Here is a 9,456-nt window from a genome sequence, read left to right as displayed (position 1 = left end):
TTTAAGCATGAAGAAAAGTGAATTTTAGGGGTGATAAATAAATATAATTAAAGCTCAATAAGCTTCTTGGAAATAGTAACGGTCACTCTGCCTCCCAATTATGGTACATGTCTGGCTAAAGTGAACCAAGCTATAGACTATAACTAACTATCTGTATCGCTAATGAGCTACATCTATACATATTAGGCAGGCCCCCGAACTTTCTTCTATATGGATTTCCGTACACAGGCCGGAGGAGATGGAGACCTTTCAATGGTACTTTCTGTTTAGAAGTGTGGAGCATTCACAAAACAATATTTCTGCATTCTGGAAGAAATGGAGATGTTGGGGGGGATTGATATAATCATATTTCATGGTTGACAAACAGCTTACACACCTTCCCTCATTCAAGTGTTATGCCAGCCCTGATGATGAGGTAAAATAAGTCAGGCAATAATCCCAATTTTACAGATAAGAAAATCAACTCCCAGGAGGAAAGTACATTCCCCAAGGTCTCCAAGCTAGATAAAAAAGTCAGTCTCATGATAAGGCAGATCATGATAAATGAAGCCCCATGCTAACATATGTTGACTATGCAATCTCAGGCATGTCACATAATTTCTATGTCCCAAGAAACTCAAAATTGCTAGGGAGTTACTGAATTACATAGCAATTGGCAGAAGATGATCCAAAATAAGAACTCCAACTACCAATGAAATCCCAAGTTTGAGTTTTTTTTAAATGTAATGCAAAATATTTTAAATGGTTCAAAACAGAAAAGATAGGGCTGGATTGGTTAATGAGGGGATACTTCATAAATATGATTTTTGAATTTTATCCTTAAAGAATGGGTAGGAATTCAATTATGGCAAGTAGGCAGTACAATGGATAGAACATTGGGCCCAGAGTTGGAAGGATCTGGGTTTAAATCTGACCTCTCACAGTGTGACCCTATGCAAGTATTTAACCCTATTTAAATAAATAAATCATAAATCTCTCATAAATCATAAATCATAAATAAGAAATGGCAAATCACTTTAATGTCTCGTCCAAGAAGACCCCCAAATGAGAGCTAACAAGAGGAACAAATTAGGGAAGACAGAGCATTAACTTGAATTTTGACATGTTGAGTGCCAGGTAAAACCATTTCTAGATAACTGAGTGCATGGATCTAAAGCCTGGAAGAAAGTCAGGGGTGTATATAAGGAACTGAGAATCATCAGCATGGAGATGATTGCTGAAGTTGTTGTTCACTCGTTTTAGTAATGTCTGACTCTTTGTGACCCATTTGAGATTTCTTGGAAAAGATACTAGAATGATTTGCCATTTCCTTCTCTAGCTCATTTTACAAATGAGGAAACTGAGGCAAACAGAGTAAAGTGAGTTCTCCAGGATCACACAGCTAATAAAAGTCGGAGGCTAAATTTGAATTTGAATTTCCCTGAGTCTAGGCACTACAATCTATCCACTTAGCTACCCAATTGTTAAAGACATCAAAGTAAATGAAATTACCAAGATTGAAAACATACAAAAAAGAAGAGAGATGACCAAAGACTTTTAATTCCAACAAAAACAAAATCTACATGGACATTATGAATGAATCAGCTTAGAACACCATTTTCTTGGGTTTAGAATTTCATGACTTACCATACTCAACTTGTCCTTAAGATATTATACTGAGGTATTTTTGAGCTACCAATCCAAATACCTACTAACAACTACAATATGCCAGGCACTATGCTAAGCTCTGGAAACAAAAAGAGTCAAGAACCCTCAATGATCTAATAAATGACATCCAAACAAGTATACAAAGGAAGCTTTATACAGGTTAAATGGGAAATAATTAATGTATGGAAGGAGCTGAAATTAAGAAGGCCTAAGGGAGGCTTCCCATACAAGGTGGAATTTTAAATGTGATTTAAAGGAAGCCAGGGAGGTCAATAGTCAGAGTCAAGGAAGGAGAGCCTTGGCCAAGCATAGGGGACGGCCTGGAGCCCTGAAAAGGAATGTCTTATTAGTGTAACATCCAGAAGACCAATGTCACTTGATCAAAGATTCAGGGGACTAATCTGTGAAGGACTTTGAATGTCAAACAAAGAATTATGTATTTGCTCCTGAAGACACTGAGAAACCTCTGAAGTTTATTGTGTGAGTGTGGAGGTGGGGGACTGGTAGGGAAGGAGGGGTTAGGGTATGACATAGTCAGACCCAGGTTTTGGGAAAAATCAATTTAGTGGCTAACCAGAGGCTGGATTGGAGCCACGAAAGACATGAAGGAGGCAGACTCACCAGCAGGATATTGCAAAAATCAAGGCATGAAGTGATAAGGGCCTCCAGTAAGCAGTGTCAAATGAGAGAAAGGGCATATTTAGGAGATACTGAAGATCTGAGTTCAAATGTGGCTTTTGGCACTTACCAGCTGTTTGACCCTAGGCGATTTCTGCCTGCCTCTGCTTCCTCATCTGTAAAATGGGGATGATAGTGATGCGGTTTGAGTGGTCTAGATTTCTGGTGATCTAGAGGTTAGTGGCAATAAGAGAGTTGTTAAGAATCACCTTTAAACTGGCTGCAGGTTTAAAGTGAAAGAATTCACTCATTCCTGAATTATTAATTGCAAAATGAAAGTTTATTGTTGTATAGAAATCAGTTTACCAAGAGACTGACTTCTATAGTGGCAGATCTATGGAAAATGGAGTTTTGCACTGAGAATGCAGTTCTCAATGGACAGAAGGATTCTGATAGCTGAGTGAGCTATCTGGGTCCATCTGCAAAAAACTTTCGATGAAGGAAGCTGTTATATTGGGTGTCTTGGTAGGGCTGGGACAGCCCAAGCAGGTCAGACCCAGTGGGGGCTGGGAGAGCCCAAGCAGGTCAGATCCCGCCTGGATCTCCTAAGGGGTGCTTTTTAACCAGAATTTCTAATTGAATCAAAGGCCCTGGCATCCAGGAAAGATAACTTTCTAGGGGGATACGCCTTCTCCAGGAGGAGCTGACAATCTGAGAGGGATCACAGATCAATAGGAAATAATTTCTTAAAGGGACAACAACCTGCTTCAATAGCTCCTGGGTTATTTTAAGAATCAAATGAGATAATATTTGTAAAGTGTTTAGCACAGTGTTTGGCACATAGTAGGCTACTTGATAAATGGCTCTTCTTCCCTTTCTCCCTCCTTTCCTTTTTTCCTCTCTTCCTTCCTTCCTTCCTTCCTTCCTTCCTTCCTTCCTTCCTTCCTTCCTTCCTTCCTTCCTCTTTACTTCCTTTCATTCCTTTCTCTTTCCCTTCCTCCCTCCTTCCTTCCCTGTCTTTTTCTCTCTTTCTTCCTCCCTTGTTTCCTCCCTCCCTCTCTCCTTCCTTTTCTTTCTTTTTTCTCTCCCTCCTTCCCTTCTCTTCCTCTCTCCCTTCCTTCTTTCCCTCTCTTCCTCTCTCCTCTCCCTCCCTCCCTCTTTGTTTCCCTCCCTCCTTCCCTCCCTCCCTTCCTCCCTTCCTTTATCCTTCCCTCCCTTCCTTCATCCTTTCTTCCCTTCTTTACTTTCTTCCTTCCTTCCTTCCTCCCTTCCTCCCTTCCTTCGGTCCTTTCCTTCTCCCTACAATATATCCAGTTAAGAATTGTTTAGCATTTGGCTGAACAGCTCTAGTGATAAGGAACTTAGCACTTCCTGGGGGCTCCCATTCGACTGACTCTTAAATAGCTTTACTAATTAAGAAGGTTTTCCATAAATCTCAAGCTCAAGTCTGTCTCTTTGAAACTCCTACCCATTGCTTCTAGTTCTGCCCTCTGGAGCCAACAAGAAAAAAAAATCCTCTTATTCTTTCTTCCATTCCTTAAACACAGGCTTTCTGGGGCTTTAATCAGATCCCTCAGTTTTCCCCTCTATATACTCTCTTCATCATCAATCACATCTATTCAAATATCTCTAGGTCTTTGGAAATACACCTATCTATATGTCTAGCCATGACCTCTCTCCTGAACTTCCAGACTATTTCCTCCTCTTGACTGCTGGACATTTTAATTCAATAAATGTTTGTTGATTGATTGATCAATTTCCTCCAGTCTTCCCTTGGCTGTATTTTAATCTCTGTTGATTCTGGCTCATGTGTGAAATGATTTAAATCTTGACTGAGAGAGGCTGGAGTATGAAGCTGATTTTTCATCTCTTCCTTTTGAATGTAAAAATTGTCCTTTAGTTCTAAGATTCTGGATTGCTTTCTGGTGAAAGCAAATAGAAAATAAATCAATTTTTATAAAACTAATTAGCAGAGAGGATGCTGACGTGTTTTGCCAACTGTATCTATTCTTTCCCCACCCCTTCCTGTACAAGAAGGTCAAGATATTTGAAGCCACTGTCCTTGTCAGCAAAAATTACTGGTGGTAAGGACCCTGTGAGGTGTACAGGTGTTTATCCCTCTACCACCTAGCCTCCACCTGCTGGACAGCACCTGTTCTTTCTGTTAATAAATATTTATGAATGTTTTGATTTGGTTGTCATGAATTTCTGTGCAGTGAGAAGGGGTCTAGTCCCAAAAGGAAAGACTTCTGGACAGTAAGAAGATTCCACATTATTGTCTGAGTCTGAGGATGAAGCAAAAAGAAAGAAACCTTTATCTGGAATAGAATTTACCAATAACCCAAGCCATGAGGGTAGAGTGCTGTGTCTTTATTACCAGAAAGAAGTCTAAATAACTATAGGGCAGTCCTAAATCATCAAATGACCTAAAAATTTATCAAATCCAATTCCTCATTTTACAGGTGTGGAAACTGAAATCCAGAGAGAGTGATTGGTTTGTCCAAGACCACAAAGATAGTAAATAGCTAAGCCAGATTTTGAAATTCTGATTTCAGAACTAGTTAAAGAACCCATTGAGCCAAGCTACCATCTCAATTGCAAATGTTAAGAATCATAGAAGTATTAGCAGGAGAAATGATGGTCTTCTGACTCATAGTTTAGCATTTTTTCTATAATAAAAAACATCCCTTAAAATTGTAAATATATGTATATATATATACGTATATGTATGTATACATATGATATTTTATAGTTCTATCCTAGAATTGAGACCAAGATATCCTGATTCCTACTTTGATGTGTTTTACATTGACCCATGTCATTTCTGAGAGAGTACCCAGCCCTAGTAAAAAAAAAAATTGTTATTATTGTTCTATAAGAAATGATAAATTGGATGATTTCAAAAATTTCTAGAAAAGCTTACATGAATTGATGCTGAGTGAAGTGAGCATAACCAAGAGATCATTGTACATAGTAACAAAAAGATTAGGGGATGATCAACTGTGACGAACTTGACTCTTCTCAACAATATGGTAATATAAGGAGATTCCAATAAACTTGGGATGGAAATGTAATGTGGGAGAAACTGAGGCAAGATAGAAATTAGAGAGTTTTAGTATTTTATTTATTGGAGAGCTTAATTAATTGACTGGATCGGACTCTTGTCTTCAGGTATCCAGTATGAAATGTAAGATTCCAGAAATTCTTTATAGGACTTTAGTGATAAGGGAGAACAAAGACAGAAGGGGGTGGGAGAGCAGAGAGAGCAATGGACATTTTGATAAGTTGGGAATGTCTGGAGACATGATGTCTAAAATAGAAGATCTTCCCCTTATCTGGGGTTAAACATTTATAATTTATAACCTTAGAATATCTAGCCCTACCAGGGGGACTGAGGCAGAACAATTCAGGGAAAATGAGGAAGAACAACTTAGAGAAACTGAAGCAGAACAATAAAAGGAAACTATGGCACAACAGAAAATGCCATCTGCACCCAGAGAACTATAAAAACTGAATGTGTATTGGAGCATAGCATTTTCATGTTTATTTATTTATTTGTTTCTTTTCAAGTCTTTGTTCCTTTTGGTCTGATTTTTCTTGAACAACATGACAAATATGAAAATACTTTTAAAAGAATGACATATTTAACTATATCAGATTGCTTGCTATCCTGGATTAGGGGAAGCTAAGAAAGAGAGAGAGAAAAATTTGGAACACGATGTCTTACAGAAATCAATGAAATGTTGAAACTTACCTTTGCATGTGTTTGGAAAAATAAAATACCATTGAAAATTTATATACATATATTATATATATTGTATATATATATATATATACACATATATATGTGTGTATATACATGTATACATACATATATATATATATGTATATACAATAACATTGTTTATCCTTATTTCAGAAACCTTGACAATGCCAAAGCACAAGAGATTCTGGGATTGGGATGGGGCCTTGGGGAACAAAGGCATTCGATTTGGAGTCTTTCAAATGAACAGATAAGTAGATAATTGAGAGCTCTAGCTTTGCAGAGATCACCTAAGTTAGAAATGAATGTGGATGAGCACCAGCGAGGGCCAGAAGGATAAAACAAAGAAGGGAAAGAGTGATTCACCATTATAGTAAAAGGGAAAGAAGTTAATAAGTTTTCCCTAATCAAAGGTGGCTACAATCTTATGAAGCACCCATGTTGCTTAAGAGGAAAGAGACTTAGGCAGATGGTATCCCAGGGTCCACCATTTGGACCCTTAAGTGTTTTTAGAGATTGGGGGTGAGGGGTAAAGGAACTGGAAATAATTAATTTCTGGATTTGAAGTTCTGAGTTTATTCTCCATCTTGGGGCCATGGGGGCAAACCAGGGTTAAGAAATACTTTGGGTTTCCGGATATGTGTACCTTCTTCTGAGAATGACCGGCTACAGCCCTGGCAGTTTGGCTTGGAATAGGACCCGAGAGACTTCTGAGTGATGGTTGGTGTGATAAAGCAATCATCCCCATCCAGACATTTTCCTTTCCCTCTTTTCTTAACAGAGAATGAAGCAACTTCTATTAAGCTCTCTGAATTTTTCCTCTCTTCTTCCCATGAGACAGAAGAAATTAAAAACAGAAGTCTTTTATTTTTTTATGTTCTGGAGTTAACAGCATATACTGCTGACTGTTCTCTATCCAAACAAAATGTTACCCTTCCTTTATTCATTATCCTTTCTTTGATGTTGTTTTATTCTACTTTATAGAAAATAAAAGCTGGCTCTGGCTAAGGGGATATTTGGGCAAGGCAGTGGAAGATAGAGAAAAGGATGGGTGAGAGGCAAAGGGAGGAAGAGAGAGAGAGAGAGAAAAAAAGGAGGAAGAGGAGTAGAGAGGGAGGGAAGGAGAGAGAGAGAGAGAGAGCTTAGATATGCATGCAGAGAGTGCAACGGAAGAACAGACAGTGCATCCATGTGGAAGTTGCAAATCTAATGGAAATTCATTGCAATAGTATTCCTTGCAATCAGAATTGACAAAACCAGGGACCAGACAGGGACCAACTCAAATTCAGCTGTCACTATTAATTGCAATCATAATAAAAGATTAAAATGGCCTTCAAAAATAATAAAACCATAAATTCCAATAACAGGAAAGTAAAACCCTAAAAGAAAAAAAAAAAAAACAATACAAACTTTCCAAAATTAATTCCCAAGGATGGAACATCACATGTAATTTGGTTCAAATGAAAAGTGTTCCAGGGGGTGAAGCCCATCTTTATAACAAACACCCAGAAGAAGTTCCCCCAGTAAAGCTGAGAAACTACTTAGCTAAACTCAAAAATATATAAGAGTTAAGGTTGTTTTCAGATGTAAAATCCCACCTATATGCATAAATGCTTGATTGATCAAATTAAGTTTCATTATAGAGACTCAAGCCCAAGACATAGAATCCTCCTTTCCAGGTCTTGGCTTCCTTTGTCTCAAGGGATTATCACTTAAATCTAGGAATCAATTTACATTTATGTTATTAATTTCTCTCTTCATAAACTCCCTTGCTTGTGTCGGCCAGCTTGTACTTGTTTAAGAGTAGTATTTCCTGTCTTGCCTACCCCTCCAAGAAATCACAATTTTATTGATATAAACAGTACACATTTCCAATCAGTATTCCTTTAATCCTCTCTGAAACACTGAAAAAAGAAAGTCCTTGACTCTAGAATTGAGCATTATTAATGGTAATAATAGCATTTACAGTGTCATTACTGATGCTTTTTAGGGTTCGGACAGCCTTTGCTCTGGATATATTTGCATGAGCCACAACTGATTCCATGTCTGTACTTCCACACTTATTTTGTCAACTTCTTCCTCTTCACTTCCTTCTTGTACAGTTGGAGTTTATGATTTTCCTGAGCGTTTGACTGGTTCACCCTGAATTCATTTTCAGCGGCTGTGTTAGCTGTGCCTGACGAAAGATCTTCAATCTTGTCTTTTCCAAAGATTATGTATCTGAAGTTGGGTTCTCACAGACATTTGGCTTTGTGATGACAAAGAGGATGTTCTTAGATTTTTGGATAGTGGCTCCAGTACTTATTTGAATCTTAGTTCAGACAAAGCCTTTCTCTAGATCCAGCTCTGTTTTGTTTCACTGACAGGCTCTTCATGAATCAGCTGCTGATACCCACCGTGTGGCTGCCCAGGTAGAATCCTGTTCCCAAAGTTCTGATACTGTCATTGTCAGATTCTGTTTCAGATCCTGTCAGCTTGGCTATGTGGCAACTCTAACTCTGGGGCTAGTATAGTTTCTAACATTTCACTGAGCATTATGTGGGTGCAAGATGTTTGTAAAAAGAGCATACCTACTGTCTCCTTGGACCTCCATTGCATGTGTAATTTTCACATAGATTCATTTTTCCTTTCTTCCTATGCCTCAGGCTGAAACAGAGATGCATCCTTCTGTTTCTCTAACGCCAAACTTTTCACAAAGCTCTACCTATGTTACCATTGATCACACTATGAATTTTCTTTTATGTAATGGAAATAAGACAATAACAAGAAATGGACAGTGATCAAAGGGAAAGGGAACATTTCATTTGAGTAGAAAGCAGTCAGAAGAAAAATTTCCTGCTTTTAATTCCTTCCTTCTTGTGGGAAGGAGGGAGAGTCAAAACTCAGAGGAACTGAACAATTGATGGGAGTTGTTGCTTTCCCTAGTGAAGACAATGGGGGGAAAGAGAATTTCTCAGGAGGTATTTGCCTTGTCTCATCAACCATCACTCTCAGAAGTCTCTCAGGTCCCATTGCTGGCAGTAACTTGTCAAAGTCTCAAAATGAAGGAATAGAGAAAACTACACATTCAGAAACCTAGGGTGTTAATCCTTGCCTGCCCAAATGGAACCAAAATAGAGAACAAACTCCTGAATTCTTCAACTTTGGAACTCTCCAACTATGAGATAACTTCTAGTTTCTTTCTGCCAGAAAATTTCCAAAATATTCTCAGATGTCCAGGTTAAAAAAAAAAAAGTCCTCCAAAGACATTGCTGAGACAGAATCAAATCTATCCCATAGGGTCCTACAGGGCATATCATTGAAAAGGACCGTAGTATTTGACAGAAGGTAAAATTTCAAGATCTCAAAGTGTCTAGAGGCTCAGGATACCATCCTTACAGAAAAGAACAAGAGATGTGAGTTTCTCCCAGGGCAAGGGCTCTTTATCA

The 9,456-nt window shown here is 38.3% G+C and overlaps 1 pseudogene; it reads right to left on the bottom strand.

Moving 5' to 3' along the window:
• Window positions 1-7,955: 7,955 nt before the first annotated feature.
• On the bottom strand, window positions 7,956-8,563 carry LOC111720556 (annotated as a pseudogene).
• Between the last annotated feature and the right edge of the window lie 893 nt (window positions 8,564-9,456).

The sequence above is a fragment of the Sarcophilus harrisii genome, chromosome 4, assembly GCF_902635505.1.
Source record: "Sarcophilus harrisii chromosome 4, mSarHar1.11, whole genome shotgun sequence".
Lineage (NCBI taxonomy): Eukaryota > Metazoa > Chordata > Mammalia > Dasyuromorphia > Dasyuridae > Sarcophilus > Sarcophilus harrisii.
This window is presented reverse-complemented; position numbering and strand designations above follow the sequence as displayed.